At 29.8% G+C, this 20,379-nt stretch overlaps 1 long non-coding RNA gene across 2 annotated transcripts; it reads left to right on the top strand.

Annotated features, from left to right (window-relative positions):
- Positions 1–16,377: 16,377 nt before the first annotated feature.
- On the top strand, positions 16,378–19,903 carry LOC145943743 (uncharacterized). 2 transcript variants are annotated; one of them, XR_014426570.1, is made up of 7 exons: positions 16,378–16,679; positions 16,788–16,846; positions 17,475–17,552; positions 17,858–17,953; positions 18,135–18,181; positions 18,973–19,290; positions 19,662–19,903. It is a non-coding gene; the product is annotated as an uncharacterized LOC145943743 (long non-coding RNA). The 2 variants fall into 2 exon arrangements; XR_014426569.1 differs by having other exon boundaries at positions 18,951–19,290; positions 19,662–19,902.
- The last annotated feature ends 476 nt before the right edge of the window (positions 19,904–20,379 follow it).

The following is a 20,379-nucleotide window of genomic DNA, read 5'->3' as shown; positions in this document are numbered from 1 at the left end:
TGGTACCATGCAGACACCAGCGTACAAATTTTTTAATATGATAAACATAAAATAAGGATGCGTCGCACAGGGTCCGCGTCAAAAAAGTATCGATTACTAATATTTTAAGACGAGCCAAAAATTCATCGATTATACATTTTAACAGTACATTGATTATAGAATCATTTGGTACCAAACAGACACCAGCGTACAAATTTTTTAACTTGATATACATAGAGTAAGGATGCGTCGCACAGGGTCAGCGGTAAAAAGTATCGATTTCCAATATTTTAAGACGAGCCAAAAATTCATCGATTATACATTTTAATAGTACATTGATTACAGAATCTTTTGGTACCATGCAGACACCAGCGTACAAATTTTTTAATATGATAAACATAAAATAAGGATGCGTCGCACAGGGTCCGCGTCAAAAAAGTATCGATTACTAATATTTTAAGACGAGCCAAAAATTCATCGATTATACATTTTAACAGTACATTGATTATAGAATCATTTGGTACCAAACAGACACCAGCGTACTTATTTTTTAACTTTATATACATAAAATAATGTTGCGTCGCATAGGGTCAGCGGTAAAAAAGAATCGATTTCTAATATTTTAAGACGAGCCAAAAATTCATCGATTATACATTTTAATACTACATTGATTACAGAATCTTTTGGTACCAACCAGACACCAGCGTACAAATTTTTTAACTTGATATACATAAAGTAAGGATGCGTCGCACAGGGTCAGCGGTAAAAAGTATCGATTTCCAATATTTTGAGACGAGCCAAAAATTCATCGATTATACATTTTAATACTACATTGATTACAGAATCATTTGGTACCATGCAGACACCAGCGTACAAACTTTTTCATTTGCTATACATAAATTAAGGATGCGTCGCACAGGGTCCGCGTCAAAAAAGTATCGATTACTAATATTTTAAGACGAGCCAAAAATTCATCGATTATACATTTTAACAGTACATTGATTATAGAATCATTTGGTACCAAACAGACACCAGCGTACTTATTTTTTAACTTTATATACATAAAATAATGTTGCGTCGCATAGGGTCAGCGGTAAAAAAGTATCGATTTCTAATATTTTAAGACGAGCCAAAAATTCATCGATTATACATTTTAACAGTACATTGATTATAGAATCATTTGGTACCAAACAGACACCAGCGTACAAATTTTTTAACTTGATATACATAAAGTAAGGATGCGTCGCACAGGGTCAGCGGTAAAAAGTATCGATTTCCAATATTTTAAGACGAGCCAAAAATTCATCGATTATACATTTTAATAGTACATTGATTATAGAATCATTTGGTACCAAACAGACACCAGCGTACTTATTTTTTAACTTTATATACATAAAATAATGTTGCGTCGCATAGGGTCAGCGGTAAAAAAGTATCGATTTCTAATATTTTAAGACGAGCCAAAAATTCATCGATTATACATTTTAACAGTACATTGATTATAGAATCATTTGGTACCAAACAGACACCAGCGTACAAACTTTTTCATTTGCTATACATAAATTAAGGATGCGTCGCATAGGGTCAGCGGTAAAAAAGTATCGATTTCTAATATTTTAAGACGAGCCAAAAATTCATCGATTATACATTTTAATACTACATTGATTACAGAATCATTTGGTACCATGCAGACACCAGCGTACAAATTTTTTAACTTGATATACATAAAGTAAGGATGCGTCGCACAGGGTCAGCGGTAAAAAGTATCGATTTCCAATATTTTAAGACGAGCCAAAAATTCATCGATTATACATTTTAATAGTACATTGATTACAGAATCTTTTGGGACCATGCAGACAACAGCGTACAAATTTTTTAATATGATAAACATAAAATAAGGATGCGTCGCACAGGGTCCGCGTCAAAAAAGTATCGATTACTAATATTTTAAGACGAGCCAAAAATTCATCGATTATACATTTTTACAGTACATTGATTATACAATTATTTGGTACCAAACAGACACCAGCGTACTTATTTTTTAACTTTATATACATAAAATAATGTTGCGTCGCATAGGGTCAGCGGTAAAAAAGTATCGATTTCTAATATTTTAAGACGAGCCAAAAATTCATCGATTATACATTTTAATACTACATTGATTACAGAATCTTTTGGTACCAAACAGACACCAGCGTACAAATTTTTTAACTTGATATACATAAAGTAAGGATGCGTCGTACAGGGTCAGCGGTAAAAAGTATCGATTTCCAATATTTTAAGACGAGCCAAAAATTCATCGATTATACATTTTAATAGTACATTGATTACAGAATCTTTTGGTACCATGCAGACACCAGCGTACAAATTTTTTAATATGATAAACATAAAATAAGGATGCGTCGCACAGGGTCCGCGTCAAAAAAGTATCGATTACTAATATTTTAAGACGAGCCAAAAATTCATCGATTATACATTTTAACAGTACATTGATTATAGAATCATTTGGTACCAAACAGACACCAGCGTACAAATTTTTTAACTTGATATACATAAAGTAAGGATGCGTCGCACAGGGTCAGCGGTAAAAAGTATCGATTTCCAATATTTTAAGACGAGCCAAAAATTCATCGATTATACATTTTAATAGTACATTGATTACAGAATCTTTTGGTACCATGCAGACACCAGCGTACAAATTTTTTAATATGATAAACATAAAATAAGGATGCGTCGCACAGGGTCCGCGTCAAAAAAGTATCGATTACTAATATTTTAAGACGAGCCAAAAATTCATCGATTATACATTTTAACAGTACATTGATTATAGAATCATTTGGTACCAAACAGACACCAGCGTACTTATTTTTTAACTTTATATACATAAAATAATGTTGCGTCGCATAGGGTCAGCGGTAAAAAAGTATCGATTTCTAATATTTTAAGACGAGCCAAAAATTCATCGATTATACATTTTAATACTACATTGATTACAGAATCTTTTGGTACCAAACAGACACCAGCGTACAAATTTTTTAACTTGATATACATAAAGTAAGGATGCGTCGCACAGGGTCAGCGGTAAAAAGTATCGATTTCCAATATTTTAAGACGAGCCAAAAATTCATCGATTATACATTTTAATAGTACATTGATTACAGAATCTTTTGGTACCATGCAGACACCAGCGTACAAATTTTTTAATATGATAAACATAAAATAAGGATGCGTCGCACAGGGTCCGCGTCAAAAAAGTATCGATTACTAATATTTTAAGACGAGCCAAAAATTCATCGATTATACATTTTAACAGTACATTGATTATAGAATCATTTGGTACCAAACAGACACCAGCGTACTTATTTTTTAACTTTATATACATAAAATAATGTTGCGTCGCATAGGGTCAGCGGTAAAAAAGTATCGATTTCTAATATTTTAAGACGAGCCAAAAATTCATCGATTATACATTTTAATACTACATTGATTACAGAAACTTTTGGTACCAAACAGACACCAGCGTACAAATTTTTTAACTAGATATACATAAAGTAAGGATGCGTCGCACAGGGTCAGCGGTAAAAAGTATCGATTTCCAATATTTTAAGACGAGCCAAAAATTCATCGATTATACATTTTAATAGTAAATTGATTACAGAATCTTTTGGTACCATGCAGACACCAGCGTACAAATTTTTTAATATGATAAACATAAAATAAGGATGCGTCGCACAGGGTCCGCGTCAAAAAAGTATCGATTACTAATATTTTAAGACGAGCCAAAAATTCATCGATTATACATTTTAACAGTACATTGATTATAGAATCATTTGGTACCAAACAGACACCAGCGTACTTATTTTTTAACTTTATATACATAAAATAATGTTGCGTCGCATAGGGTCAGCGGTAAAAAAGTATAGATTTCTAATATTTTAAGACGAGCCAAAAATTCATCGATTATACATTTTAACAGTACATTGATTATAGAATCATTTGGTACCAAACAGACACCAGCGTACAAATTTTTTAACTTGATATACATAAAGTAAGGATGCGTCGCACAGGGTCAGCGGTAAAAAGTATCGATTTCCAATATTTTAAGACGAGCCAAAAATTCATCGATTATACATTTTAACAGTACATTGATTATAGAATCATTTGGTACCAAACAGACACCAGCGTACAAATTTTTTAACTTGATATACATAAAGTAAGGATGCGTCGCACAGGGTCAGCGGTAAAAAGTATCGATTTCCAATATTTTAAGACGAGCCAAAAATTCATCGATTATACATTTTAATAGTACATTGATTACAGAATCTTTTGGTACCATGCAGACACCAGCGTACAAATTTTTTAATATGATAAACATAAAATAAGGATGCGTCGCACAGGGTCCGCGTCAAAAAAGTATCGATTACTAATATTTTAAGACGAGCCAAAAATTCATCGATTATACATTTTAACAGTACATTGATTATAGAATCATTTGGTACCAAACAGACACCAGCGTACTTATTTTTTAACTTTATATACATAAAATAATGTTGCGTCGCATAGGGTCAGCGGTAAAAAAGTATCGATTTCTAATATTTTAAGACGAGCCAAAAATTCATCGATTATACATTTTAATACTACATTGATTACAGAATCTTTTGGTACCAAACAGACACCAGCGTACAAATTTTTTAACTTGATATACATAAAGTAAGGATGCGTCGCACAGGGTCAGCGGTAAAAAGTATCGATTTCCAATATTTTAAGACGAGCCAAAAATTCATCGATTATACATTTTAATACTACATTGATTACAGAATCATTTGGTACCATGCAGACACCAGCGTACAAACTTTTTCATTTGCTATACATAAATTAAGGATGCGTCGCACAGGGTCCGCGTCAAAAAAGTATCGATTACTAATATTTTAAGACGAGCCAAAAATTCATCGATTATACATTTTAACAGTACATTGATTATAGAATCATTTGGTACCAAACAGACACCAGCGTACAAATTTTTTAACTTGATATACATAGAGTAAGGATGCGTCGCACAGGGTCAGCGGTAAAAAGTATCGATTTCCAATATTTTAAGACGAGCCAAAAATTCATCGATTATACATTTTAATAGTACATTGATTACAGAATCTTTTGGTACCATGCAGACACCAGCGTACAAATTTTTTAATATGATAAACATAAAATAAGGATGCGTCGCACAGGGTCCGCGTCAAAAAAGTATCGATTACTAATATTTTAAGACGAGCCAAAAATTCATCGATTATACATTTTAACAGTACATTGATTATAGAATCATTTGGTACCAAACAGACACCAGCGTACTTATTTTTTAACTTTATATACATAAAATAATGTTGCGTCGCATAGGGTCAGCGGTAAAAAAGAATCGATTTCTAATATTTTAAGACGAGCCAAAAATTCATCGATTATACATTTTAATACTACATTGATTACAGAATCTTTTGGTACCAACCAGACACCAGCGTACAAATTTTTTAACTTGATATACATAAAGTAAGGATGCGTCGCACAGGGTCAGCGGTAAAAAGTATCGATTTGCAATATTTTGAGACGAGCCAAAAATTCATCGATTATACATTTTAATACTACATTGATTACAGAATCATTTGGTACCATGCAGACACCAGCGTACAAACTTTTTCATTTGCTATACATAAATTAAGGATGCGTCGCACAGGGTCCGCGTCAAAAAAGTATCGATTACTAATATTTTAAGACGAGCCAAAAATTCATCGATTATACATTTTAACAGTACATTGATTATAGAATCATTTGGTACCAAACAGACACCAGCGTACTTATTTTTTAACTTTATATACATAAAATAATGTTGCGTCGCATAGGGTCAGCGGTAAAAAAGTATCGATTTCTAATATTTTAAGACGAGCCAAAAATTCATCGATTATACATTTTAACAGTACATTGATTATAGAATCATTTGGTACCAAACAGACACCAGCGTACAAATTTTTTAACTTGATATACATAAAGTAAGGATGCGTCGCACAGGGTCAGCGGTAAAAAGTATCGATTTCCAATATTTTAAGACGAGCCAAAAATTCATCGATTATACATTTTAATAGTACATTGATTATAGAATCATTTGGTACCAAACAGACACCAGCGTACTTATTTTTTAACTTTATATACATAAAATAATGTTGCGTCGCATAGGGTCAGCGGTAAAAAAGTATCGATTTCTAATATTTTAAGACGAGCCAAAAATTCATCGATTATACATTTTAACAGTACATTGATTATAGAATCATTTGGTACCAAACAGACACCAGCGTACAAACTTTTTCATTTGCTATACATAAATTAAGGATGCGTCGCATAGGGTCAGCGGTAAAAAAGTATCGATTTCTAATATTTTAAGACGAGCCAAAAATTCATCGATTATACATTTTAATACTACATTGATTACAGAATCATTTGGTACCATGCAGACACCAGCGTACAAATTTTTTAACTTGATATACATAAAGTAAGGATGCGTCGCACAGGGTCAGCGGTAAAAAGTATCGATTTCCAATATTTTAAGACGAGCCAAAAATTCATCGATTATACATTTTAATAGTACATTGATTACAGAATCTTTTGGTACCATGCAGACACCAGCGTACAAATTTTTTAATATGATAAACATAAAATAAGGATGCGTCGCACAGGGTCCGCGTCAAAAAAGTATCGATTACTAATATTTTAAGACGAGCCAAAAATTCATCGATTATACATTTTAACAGTACATTGATTATAGAATCATTTGGTACCAAACAGACACCAGCGTACTTATTTTTTAACTTTATATACATAAAATAATGTTGCGTCGCATAGGGTCAGCGGTAAAAAAGTATCGATTTCTAATATTTTAAGACGAGCCAAAAATTCATCGATTATACATTTTAATACTACATTGATTACAGAATCTTTTGGTACCAAACAGACACCAGCGTACAAATTTTTTAACTTGATATACATAAAGTAAGGATGCGTCGCACAGGGTCAGCGGTAAAAAGTATCGATTTCCAATATTTTAAGACGAGCCAAAAATTCATCGATTATACATTTTAATAGTACATTGATTACAGAATCTTTTGGTACCATGCAGACACCAGCGTACAAATTTTTTAATATGATAAACATAAAATAAGGATGCGTCGCACAGGGTCCGCGTCAAAAAAGTATCGATTACTAATATTTTAAGACGAGCCAAAAATTCATCGATTATACATTTTAACAGTACATTGATTATAGAATCATTTGGTACCAAACAGACACCAGCGTACTTATTTTTTAACTTTATATACATAAAATAATGTTGCGTCGCATAGGGTCAGCGGTAAAAAAGTATCGATTTCTAATATTTTAAGACGAGCCAAAAATTCATCGATTATACATTTTAATACTACATTGATTACAGAAACTTTTGGTACCAAACAGACACCAGCGTACAAATTTTTTAACTAGATATACATAAAGTAAGGATGCGTCGCACAGGGTCAGCGGTAAAAAGTATCGATTTCCAATATTTTAAGACGAGCCAAAAATTCATCGATTATACATTTTAATAGTAAATTGATTACAGAATCTTTTGGTACCATGCAGACACCAGCGTACAAATTTTTTAATATGATAAACATAAAATAAGGATGCGTCGCACAGGGTCCGCGTCAAAAAAGTATCGATTACTAATATTTTAAGACGAGCCAAAAATTCATCGATTATACATTTTAACAGTACATTGATTATAGAATCATTTGGTACCAAACAGACACCAGCGTACTTATTTTTTAACTTTATATACATAAAATAATGTTGCGTCGCATAGGGTCAGCGGTAAAAAAGTATAGATTTCTAATATTTTAAGACGAGCCAAAAATTCATCGATTATACATTTTAACAGTACATTGATTATAGAATCATTTGGTACCAAACAGACACCAGCGTACAAATTTTTTAACTTGATATACATAAAGTAAGGATGCGTCGCACAGGGTCAGCGGTAAAAAGTATCGATTTCCAATATTTTAAGACGAGCCAAAAATTCATCGATTATACATTTTAACAGTACATTGATTATAGAATCATTTGGTACCAAACAGACACCAGCGTACTTATTTTTTAACTTTATATACATAAAATAATGTTGCGTCGCATAGGGTCAGCGGTAAAAAAGTATCGATTTCTAATATTTTAAGACGAGCCAAAAATTCATCGATTATACATTTTAATACTACATTGATTACAGAATCTTTTGGTACCAAACAGACACCAGCGTACAAATTTTTTAACTTGATATACATAAAGTAAGGATGCGTCGCACAGGGTCAGCGGTAAAAAGTATCGATTTCCAATATTTTAAGACGAGCCAAAAATTCATCGATTATACATTTTAATACTACATTGATTACAGAATCATTTGGTACCATGCAGACACCAGCGTACAAACTTTTTTATTTGCTATACATAAATTAAGGATGCGTCGCATAGGGTCAGCGGTAAAAAAGTATCGATTTCTAATATTTTAAGACGAGCCAAAAATTCATCGATTATACATTTTAATACTACATTGATTACAGAATCATTTGGTACCATGCAGACACCAGCGTACAAATTTTTTAACTTGATATACATAAAGTAAGTATGCGTCGCACAGGGTCAGCGGTAAAAAGTATCGATTTCCAATATTTTAAGACGAGCCAAAAATTCATCGATTATACATTTTAATAGTACATTGATTACAGAATCTTTTGGGACCATGCAGACAACAGCGTACAAATTTTTTAATATGATAAACATAAAATAAGGATGCGTCGCACAGGGTCCGCGTCAAAAAAGTATCGATTACTAATATTTTAAGACGAGCCAAAAATTCATCGATAATACATTTTTACAGTACATTGATTATAGAATTATTTGGTACCAAACAGACACCAGCGTACTTATTTTTTAACTTTATATACATAAAATAATGTTGCGTCGCATAGGGTCAGCGGTAAAAAAGTATCGATTTCTAATATTTTAAGACGAGCCAAAAATTCATCGATTATACATTTTAATACTACATTGATTACAGAATCTTTTGGTACCATACAGACACCAGCGTACAAATTTTTTAACTTGATATACATAAAGTAAGGATGCGTCGCACAGGGTCAGCGGTAAAAAGTATCGATTTCCAATATTTTAAGACGAGCCAAAAATTCATCGATTATACATTTTAATAGTACATTGATTACAGAATCTTTTGGTACCATGCAGACACCTGCGTACAAATTTTTTAATATGATAAACATAAAATAAGGATGCGTCGCACAGGGTCCGCGTCAAAAAAGTATCGATTACTAATATTTTAAGACGAGCCAAAAATTCATCGATTATACATTTTAACAGTACATTGATTATAGAATCATTTGGTACCAAACAGACACCAGCGTACAAATTTTTTAACTTGATATACATAAAGTAAGGATGCGTCGCACAGGGTCAGCGGTAAAAAGTAACGATTTCCAATATTTTAAGACGAGCCAAAAATTCATCGATTATACATTTTAACAGTACATTGATTATAGAATCATTTGGTACCAAACAGACACCAGCGTACAAATTTTTTAACTTGATATACATAAAGTAAGGATGCGTCGCACAGGGTCAGCGGTAAAAAGTATCGATTTCCAATATTTTAAGACGAGCCAAAAATTCATCGATTATACATTTTAATAGTACATTGATTACAGAATCTTTTGGTACCATGCAGACACCAGCGTACAAATTTTTTAATATGATAAACATAAAATAAGGATGCGTCGCACAGGGTCCGCGTCAAAAAAGTATCGATTACTAATATTTTAAGACGAGCCAAAAATTCATCGATTATACATTTTAACAGTACATTGATTATAGAATCATTTGGTACCAAACAGACACCAGCGTACTTATTTTTTAACTTTATATACATAAAATAATGTTGCGTCGCATAGGGTCAGCGGTAAAAAAGTATCGATTTCTAATATTTTAAGACGAGCCAAAAATTCATCGATTATACATTTTAATACTACATTGATTACAGAATCTTTTGGTACCAAACAGACACCAGCGTACAAATTTTTTAACTTGATATACATAAAGTAAGGATGCGTCGCACAGGGTCAGCGGTAAAAAGTATCGATTTCCAATATTTTAAGACGAGCCAAAAATTCATCGATTATACATTTTAATACTACATTGATTACAGAATCATTTGGTACCATGCAGACACCAGCGTACAAACTTTTTCATTTGCTATACATAAATTAAGGATGCGTCGCATAGGGTCAGCGGTAAAAAAGTATCGATTTCTAATATTTTAAGACGAGCCAAAAATTCATCGATTATACATTTTAATACTACATTGATTACAGAATCATTTGGTACCATGCAGACACCAGCGTACTAATTTTTTAACTTGATATACATAAAGTAAGGATGCGTCGCACAGGGTCAGCGGTAAAAAGTATCGATTTCCAATATTTTAAGACGAGCCAAAAATTCATCGATTATACATTTTAATAGTACATTGATTACAGAATCTTTTGGGACCATGCAGACAACAGCGTACAAATTTTTTAATATGATAAACATAAAATAAGGATGCGTCGCACAGGGTCCGCGTCAAAAAAGTATCGATTACTAATATTTTAAGACGAGCCAAAAATTCATCGATTATACATTTTTACAGTACATTGATTATAGAATTATTTGGTACCAAACAGACACCAGCGTACTTATTTTTTAACTTTATATACATAAAATAATGTTGCGTCGCATAGGGTCAGCGGTAAAAAAGTATCGATTTCTAATATTTTAAGACGAGCCAAAAATTCATCGATTATACATTTTAATAGTACATTGATTACAGAATCTTTTGGTACCATGCAGACACCAGCGTACAAATTTTTTAATATGATAAACATAAAATAAGGATGCGTCGCACAGGGTCCGCGTCAAAAAAGTATCGATTACTAATATTTTATGACGAGCCAAAAATTCATCGATTATACATTTTAACAGTACATTGATTATAGAATCATTTGGTACCAAACAGACACCAGCGTACATATCTTTTAACTTTATATACATAAATTAATGTTGCGTCGCATAGGGTCAGCGGTAAAAAAGTATCGATTTCCAATATTTTAAAACAAGCCAAAAATTCATCGATTATACATTTTAATAGTACATTGATTACAGAATCTTTTGGTACCATGCAGACACCTGCGTACAAATTTTTTAATATGATAAAGATAAAATAAGGATGCGTCGCACAGGGTACGCGTCAAAAAAGTATCGATTACTAATATTTTAAGACGAGCCAAAAATTCATCGATTATACATTTTAACAGTACATTGATTATAGAATCATTTGATACCAAACAGACACCAGCGTACATATTTTTTAACTTGATATACATAAAGTAAGGATGCGTCGCACAGGGTCAGCGGTAAAAAGTATCGATTTCCAATATTTTAAGACGAGCCAAAAATTCATCGATTATACATTTTAATAGTACATTGATTACAGAATCTTTTGGGACCATGCAGACACCAGCGTACAAATTTTTTAATATGATAAACATAAAATAAGGATGCGTCGCACAGGGTCCGCGTCAAAAAAGTATCGATTACTAATATTTTAAGACGAGCCAAAAATTCATCGATTATACATTTTAACAGTACATTGATTATAGAATCATTTGGTACCAAACAGACACCAGCGTACTTATTTTTTAACTTTATATACATAAAATAATGTTGCGTCGCATAGGGTCAGCGGTAAAAAAGTATCGATTTCTAATATTTTAAGACGAGCCAAAAATTCATCGATTATACATTTTAATACTACATTGATTACAGAATCTTTTGGTACCAAACAGACACCAGCGTACAAATTTTTTAACTTGATATACATAAAGTAAGGATGCGTCGCACAGGATCAGCGGTAAAAAGTATCGATTTCCAATATTTTAAGACGAGCCAAAAATTCATCGATTATACATTTTAATACTACATTGATTACAGAATCTTTTGGGACCATGCAGACACCAGCGTACAAATTTTTTAATATGATAAACATAAAATAAGGATGCGTCGCACAGGGTCCGCGTCAAAAAAGTATCGATTACTAATATTTTAAGACGAGCCAAAAATTCATCGATTATACATTTTAACAGTACATTGATTATAGAATCATTTGGTACCAAACAGACACCAGCGTACTTATTTTTTAACTTTATATACATAAAATAATGATGCGTCGCATAGGGTCAGCGGTAAAAAAGTATCGATTTCTAATATTTTAAGACGAGCCAAAAATTCATCGATTATACATTTTAATACTACATTGATTACAGAATCATTTGGTACCAAACAGACACCAGCGTACTTATTTTTTAACTTTATATACATAAAATAATGTTGCGTCGCATAGGGTCAGCGGTAAAAAAGTATCGATTTCTAATATTTTAAGACGAGCCAAAAATTCATCGATTATACATTTTAACAGTACATTGATTATAGAATCATTTGGTACCAAACAGACACCAGCGTACAAATTTTTTAACTTGATATACATAAAATAATGTTGCGTCGCATAGGGTCAGCGGTAAAAAAGTATCGATTTCTAATATTTTAAGACGAGCCAAAAATTCATCGATTATACATTTTAATAGTACATTGATTACAGAATCTTTTCGTACCATGCAGACACCAGCGTACAAATTCTTTAATATGATATACATAAAATATGTATGCGTCGCATAGGGTCAGCGGCAAAAAAGTATTAATTTCTAATATTTTAAGACGAGCCAAAAATTCATCGATTATACATTTTAATAGTACATTGATTACAGAATCATTTGGTACCTAACAGACACCAGCGTACATATTTTTTAATACGATAAACATAAAATTAGGATGCGTCGCACAGGGTCAGCGTCAAAAAAGTATGGATTTCTAATATTTTAAGACGAGCCAAAAATTCATCGATTATACATTTTAATAGTACATTGATTGCAGAATCATTTGGTACCAACCAGACACCAGCGTACAAATTTTTTAATACGATATACATAAAATAAGGATGCGTCGCACATGGTCAGCGTCAAAAAAGTATTGATTTCTAATATTTTAAGACGAGCCAAAAATTCATCGATTATACATTTTAACAGTACATTGATTATAGAATCATTTGGTACCAAACAGACACCAGCGTACAAATTTTTTAACTTGATATACATAAAATAATGTTGCGTCGCATAGGGTCAGCGGTAAAAAAGTATCGATTTCTAATATTTTAAGACGAGCCAAAAATTCATCGATTATACATTTTAACAGTACATTGATTATAGAATCATTTGGTACCAAACAGACACCAGCGTACGAATATTTTAACTTGATATACATAAATTAATGTTGCGTCGCATGGGGTCAGCGGTAAAAAAGTATCGATTTCTAATATTTAAAGACGAGCCAAAAATTCATCGATTATACATTTTAATAGTACATTGATTACAGAATTATTTGATACCAAGCAGACACCAGCGTACAAATTTTTTAATTTGATAAACATAAAATAAAAATGCGATAACATATTATTTAATACATATTATTTAAAAAATTAATAAGCAAATTAACACTTTAATCAGTTGATTTCTGTCAAAAAATATTAAGTAAGCGAAAATTTGTTAATTAAATTTTAAAATAATAATATGTTATAAAAATTTAAATAGTAATATGTATTATATAATATAATATAATACTTAAAATTCGATTGTTATTTTTGAAAACTATCAGCTGATATCTGTCAAAAAATATTAATCGCAGCTAAGGCATTATAACATATTATTTACAACATATGTTAATATTTTAATTTTTATAACTTATTATTATTTTAAATTTTAATTAGCAAATTAACGATTTATTTAAATTTTGAACTAATAATATGTTATAAAAATTAAAATAATAATATATGTTTTAAATAATGTCATAATTCTGTTATCAGCTGATTTCTGTCATAAAATATTCGAGTTTAAAATATTATTACATATTATTTACATCACATTATCACATTTTTATGAAATTAATTTTATCTGATATCTAAATATTAAAAAAAAAAATTTTGTAGATTTTTTTCTATAACGATAATTTTTTCACATTTTTATGAAATTAATTTTATCACATCTTTATGAAATTAATTTTATCTGATATCTAAATATTAAAAAAAAAAATTTTGTACATTTTTTTCTATAACGATAATTTTTTCATATTAAATTCAACAGTAATATTCAAAGAAATTATAATAAATTTTTTATCGATGTAACACATAGTAATATAGATTAATGTATACCTAAATGATAACAATATATATAATTATTATATTATATTTCTATAACTATATATAAAACTAAAAATTATGAATTAAAATTATTCAAATATATATATAATCGCATTTTTAAGAGCAGATGTTCAGATCATTTTAATTACTTATTTGAAAAATATTGAATGCATTTTTATTTTGAATTTGACTCGTGCTTTATTATGTAATAAATTTATTTTTACGATATTGGTTCCATTTATATATTTATACAATTTAAATAACTGAGATCTAAGATCATTTCAATCATTTTAATTACTTATTGGAAAGACATTGAATGCATTTTCATTAAGAATTTGACTCTTCTTTCATTATTTAATAATTTCATTTTTACGATAGTGGTCCCATTTCAATATTTATATAATTAAATTAAATTAGATGTTTGATAAGTATAATCATTCTAATTACTTATTTGAAAGACATTGAATGCATTTTCATTATGAATTAGACTATTGCTTCATTATGTAATAATTTCATTTTTACGATATTGGTCCCATTTAAATATTTATATAATTTAATTAAATTAGATGTTTGATAAATTTAATCATTTTAATTATTTATTTGAAAGACATTGAATGCATTTTCATTGAGAATTTTATTCTTGCTTCAATATGTAATAATTCCATTTTTACGTTATTGGTCCCATCTGAATATTTATATTATTTAATTAAATCAGATGTGTGATAAGTTTAATCATTTTAATTACTTATTTGAAAGACATTGAATGCATTTTCATTAAGAATTAGACTATTGCTTTATTATGTAATATTTTCATTTTTACGATATTGGTCCCTTTTAAATATTTACATAATTAAATTAAATTAGATGAGTGATAAGTTTAATCGTTCTAATTACTTATTTGAAATACATTTAATGCATTTTCATTAAGAATTAGACTATTGCTTCATTATGTAATAATTTCCTTTTTGATACAATATACTTAATATAATTGTGCGCCGTATGAGATTCGCGGCTTAAAAGTTTTAATTTTCATTATTTTAAGACGCGCCAAAAATTATTCTTTCATATATTTTAACAGCACATTGTCTACACATTATGATGGTATCATCAGAATACCAGCCTACAAATTAGATATTAAGTATAAGTACAATCTGTTTAATTGCTGACGAGCATAACACATTATGTTATTTTATTACGCGATGTTAAACTTGAATAAACGATATTCATAATTGCAAGAAATATTGATGGTCGATCATCGAAATATTACTTAATACATGCAATCGCGTTTAATCTTTAATCAGTCTTCGAAATTTGAAATTAATATGTATATATGTCAGGTTCCGTACACACACGTATAAATGACACACTTGAAATTACAATCACAGTGATTACGAAATCGAAATATTGAATCGTATATAATATAAATTTAAATACACAGTAATAATTTAGACGATGGTTCAAGTACAAAAGTTATAGCCTATAATGGTTTTTGAATTTGGCGCGCGGCGCGCTGAGTGTCGACTTACGTAGTTACTACGTCACGTCCTTCGTCCCTCGCGTCCTCTCGATAGTCACGGTATCGCGCTCAATCGGCTCCGCATTTTTCACGCGTTTTTCCCGTTAAGAATGAATTCCGCGTACAAACGAATGTTGGGAGTATTGTATCGTGCCACGGGCAATTAGCAGGAAGTATTAATTAATTCGTGCGATCACGGTTAATCAACCTACGACAGTCTGCATCCGCCGGGCTACGCCACTTAGCCGCTTTTTCTCCGAATCGATCGATCTCATTGAACATTCTATTTATTAAGAGGTATGTATCATTTGGCGTCATTTATTTATACGAATCGCATCGCGTTCAAGCTTTTGTGCTTTGAGAAAACTATATTTTGGATGTGAGATATTTAATCAATACATAATTTATCGTTTTCAGATGATTGTGTCGCACGCGAACCGCGCGAAGTTCGCGCCGCACAAAATGTTGCATTACGTCACGATGTACTACGTCACAGCGTACTACTTCACTACATATCGCGAATATCGAAAGTGGCGGATGGTTATATATCGTCGTTATTTATCCGTTGTTATTTATGCAATCCGGTGCGTAGTGCGTGCAATCGGTGTCGAGAATGCCGTACAAAGTAACGGGTGATCGTTCTATCGTATTATTTAATGCGGGAAATCGAAATCTGTAATGCCTGGTCGATGAAAATGCATCTCGGCGAACGATTTCCAAAACGACGCAACAATCAACGAGAATATGGCAGCGTTTCAACGACTGGTGAGCAAATTGACTTTATTTACCTGATTATATCATTGTCATTTACCTGAAATATATAGCTAGCATATGAAAATCGCTCATATAATAATAATATAATATTATTTATAGGAACAACTTTCCGAAGCGACGCAACAATCAACGAAAATATAACCGCGTTTCAACGACCGGTGAGTAAATTGATTTTATTTAACTAATTATACCTATCATCGAATTTATATCATTGCCATTTATTTGAAATATATATTAGCCAGCACATAAAAACCGCTAATATAATAATAACATAATATTGTTTAGGATATAAATTGATTTTTGAGATTAGCTCAGAAATAAATTTACATTATACATATATACATATATATAAATTTATAATATTTTCGATAAGCACTCGCATTAAAAATTCCATAAATATCTTAAAGTTATTCCTTTTTTTTTTTTCAAAAAACGCAATAATATAACATTGGTTAAAAAAATCTATTTTTTAAATTAGCTCAGAAAGAAATTTAAATTATACATTATATATATTGTCAATAAGCATTCGTATTAACAATCTCATGAATATTTTAATGACTTCTAAAAAGTCTCTAATGAAAACGATTCTATGGAATTTAATTAAATGAGATGTGTGATAAGGTTAATCATTTTAATTACTTATTTGAATAACATTGAATGCATTTTCATTCAGAATTTGACTCTTGCTTCATTATGTAATAAAATCATATTTACGATATTGGTCCCATCTGAATATTTATATATTTTGTGTGCTGCTACAATTTGAATTTTATTTATATGTTACAGATCAACATAACTGACTGTCTTGATAATCTGAGAGGAGGAGGTCTGGGAGACATTGGGCACCAGTCGAACAATCATGGAGTGAGTATTTATTGACTTTATTTAGTTCAATTACTAAATAAAAATTTATAAAATAAAATAAAATAAAATAATAAAATTATTATAAATCAAATAAAAAATAATTATAAATTAAATAAAAATTTAATAATTGTAAATTAAATAAAAATTATAAATTAAATAAAAATTTATAAAATTATTCAACTATATTTCTACTTGCTCTCTATTGTAGGCATGGAAAATAAAATCCAATGCGTACAGTAATAATTTTCTAAAACATTAATTATTTTTGGCGCTACTACAATTTGAATTTTAATTGTATGTTACAGATCAACGTAACTGATGACTGATGATCTTGACAATCTGAGAGGAGGATGAGGTCTGGGTCTGGGAGAGATGTCGGGCACCAGCGGAGCAACTATTGTGTAAGTATTTATTATTAATTCAATTATTATTAAATAAAAATTTATAAAATTTTTTAATTATATTGCTGTTTATTATTTGTATGCATCGAATATAAAATTTAATGCATACAAAATAATAATTTTTTTAAGTATTAATTATTTTGAGCAGTTCTATAATTTGAATTTTATTTATATGTTACAGATCAACGTAGCTTCAATGCAGTTAACTCCGCTATTGTGCATCGACCGGTGAGTGAAAAATTATTTTATTACAAAAGGTAACGGTTTTGTAGAGATTAGATTGTGTGGAAATGTGTAGATCTAGATTGTAGCTTGTGTATAGACTGTAGATTTTATAGATAGTTCCGTTACCTTAAAATGAATGGATTATTAAAGATTAAAAGTATAATAAAGATTATGAATACAGTTTAAAAATTACTGTTTAAGAAAAGGAAAAGAAACATTTTATATAGTAATACATAATATATTCAATCTAATTTATTTTAAAAGAACATACTAACAATTATATTAATTGTATGTGTGATTATAAATTTTAAATGATTAAATAATTATAATTACTTATTATTATAATGTACAGATTTTATATTATATATTTTGTAATCCATTCATTTATGTTGATTGATCATTTGAGTTTACATTAAATAAAGTTATATTTAAGTTAAAATAAAGTTATATTTTAAAATATATAACATATCAGATATTTTGCGGATATTTTGAGAATATATAATAATTTTGGACTAAAAGAAAAAGTAATAGTGATATAAAATTTGCAGAAAAATTCATGATAATATCTTAAAATTTTTAGTACGAATTATGTTATTTTATTTTATTTTTTTTTACTTTTGTGATTCATCGATTGCGCTATCGTGTAATTCGGAAATAAACTGCAAACCGCGAATATATTAAAATTGATTATCGAATTTTCGCGGATTCATAACAAACAACGTACAAAATTCCTTTTATATATAATATTAATTTATTATAATTTTCATTAAAGGGGGGTGTTATCGATATTATAGAATAGTAATTATTAAGAAATGACAGTTATTACTAATGAAGCACATATGGTGTGCTTGACATCGCCATAAAATTGAGCGATATGATCGGCAACACGACGGTCTAACAATAAGACACAATCGGACGGTAGTGTCGCGCGTTCAAGTGCGGGAGTGTCGTTCAAAGTATCGCGCGTTTAAGTGCGGGAGTGTCGTTCAAAGTATCGCGCGTTATCATCAATCAGCAGACTTTGACTTGAATTATTGGACAATCCTGATCAATCTGACCTGAGAGGAGGAGCAGGACTAGGAGGCATCAGGCACCGGCGGAGCAACTTTGTGGTGAGTGTTTATTATTTATATAATATTTATATAATATGATGTATATGTATAATATTTGACTTGTTATAAATCACGTATTTTTTTACGCATAGATATTATATAATTCTATTTATATATTGAATAATTTAAATAAAGGAAAATTAGAGAGAAATAACTCTATATGTATAAATATTATAAAAGTTTTTTATATTTAAAAAAATAATCTTTATAAAATTTATAAAATTATTCAATTATATATACCTATCTACTGATTATTGTACGCGTCGAATATAAAATTTAATGTGTAAAATACTAATTAGATATTAAAATACTAATTAGATAATAATTATTTAAAACGCTGTTATAATTTATATTCTATTTGTATGTTACAGATCAACGTAGCTTCGATGCAGTTATCTCCTCTGCTGTTGAACATCGATTGGTAAGTGATAAACTATTATTTTATTACGAGGTAACGGTTTCATAAATATTTGATTGTAGAGATGTAGATTTAGAATGTAGATTGTAGACTGTAGATTGTAGATAGTTACTATCCGTTACCTCAAAATGAATAAACACACAATTAATTAGGATGAATATTTCAATTTAAAAAAAAAAGATAATTTATATAGTCTTTTTTAAATATTTTCTATTATCGAAGTGAGAATTATTTTATTCATGTTTTCTCATATATTTAAATGCGTTCTTTTTTTCTTCATCTTTTTTAACAAGTTTTAATTATTAGGTGCAATGATTAATTTTTTTGATTGTTTAATGTCGCGATTTAATTATCATAACTTCAAGTTATGACACGCCTTTTTTTAAACACCGGAAAAAAAAGTGCGCGCTACGCGCATTCTTCAATTTTATATACTAGTTATTAGAACAACACAATCGCGCGCTACGCGCGCGCCATTCTTCGATTTTTTGTTAAAAAGAATATTTAAAAAAAAATAAAATAAAGTTTGTATAAACTTGATTAATATTTTTTCACAGAAATCAGCTGATTAAAGCATTAATTTGATAATTAAATTTTAAAATAATAATATAGTAAAAATAGTAATATATTTAATAGTAATATAATTAAAATAGTATTATGTTGTAAATAAT

Source organism: Prenolepis imparis, unplaced genomic scaffold, assembly GCF_030444845.1.
Source record: "Prenolepis imparis isolate NDT839.2.m4 unplaced genomic scaffold, iyPreImpa1.0 SCAF_12, whole genome shotgun sequence".
Taxonomy (NCBI): Eukaryota; Metazoa; Arthropoda; class Insecta; order Hymenoptera; family Formicidae; genus Prenolepis; species Prenolepis imparis.
This window is presented reverse-complemented; position numbering and strand designations above follow the sequence as displayed.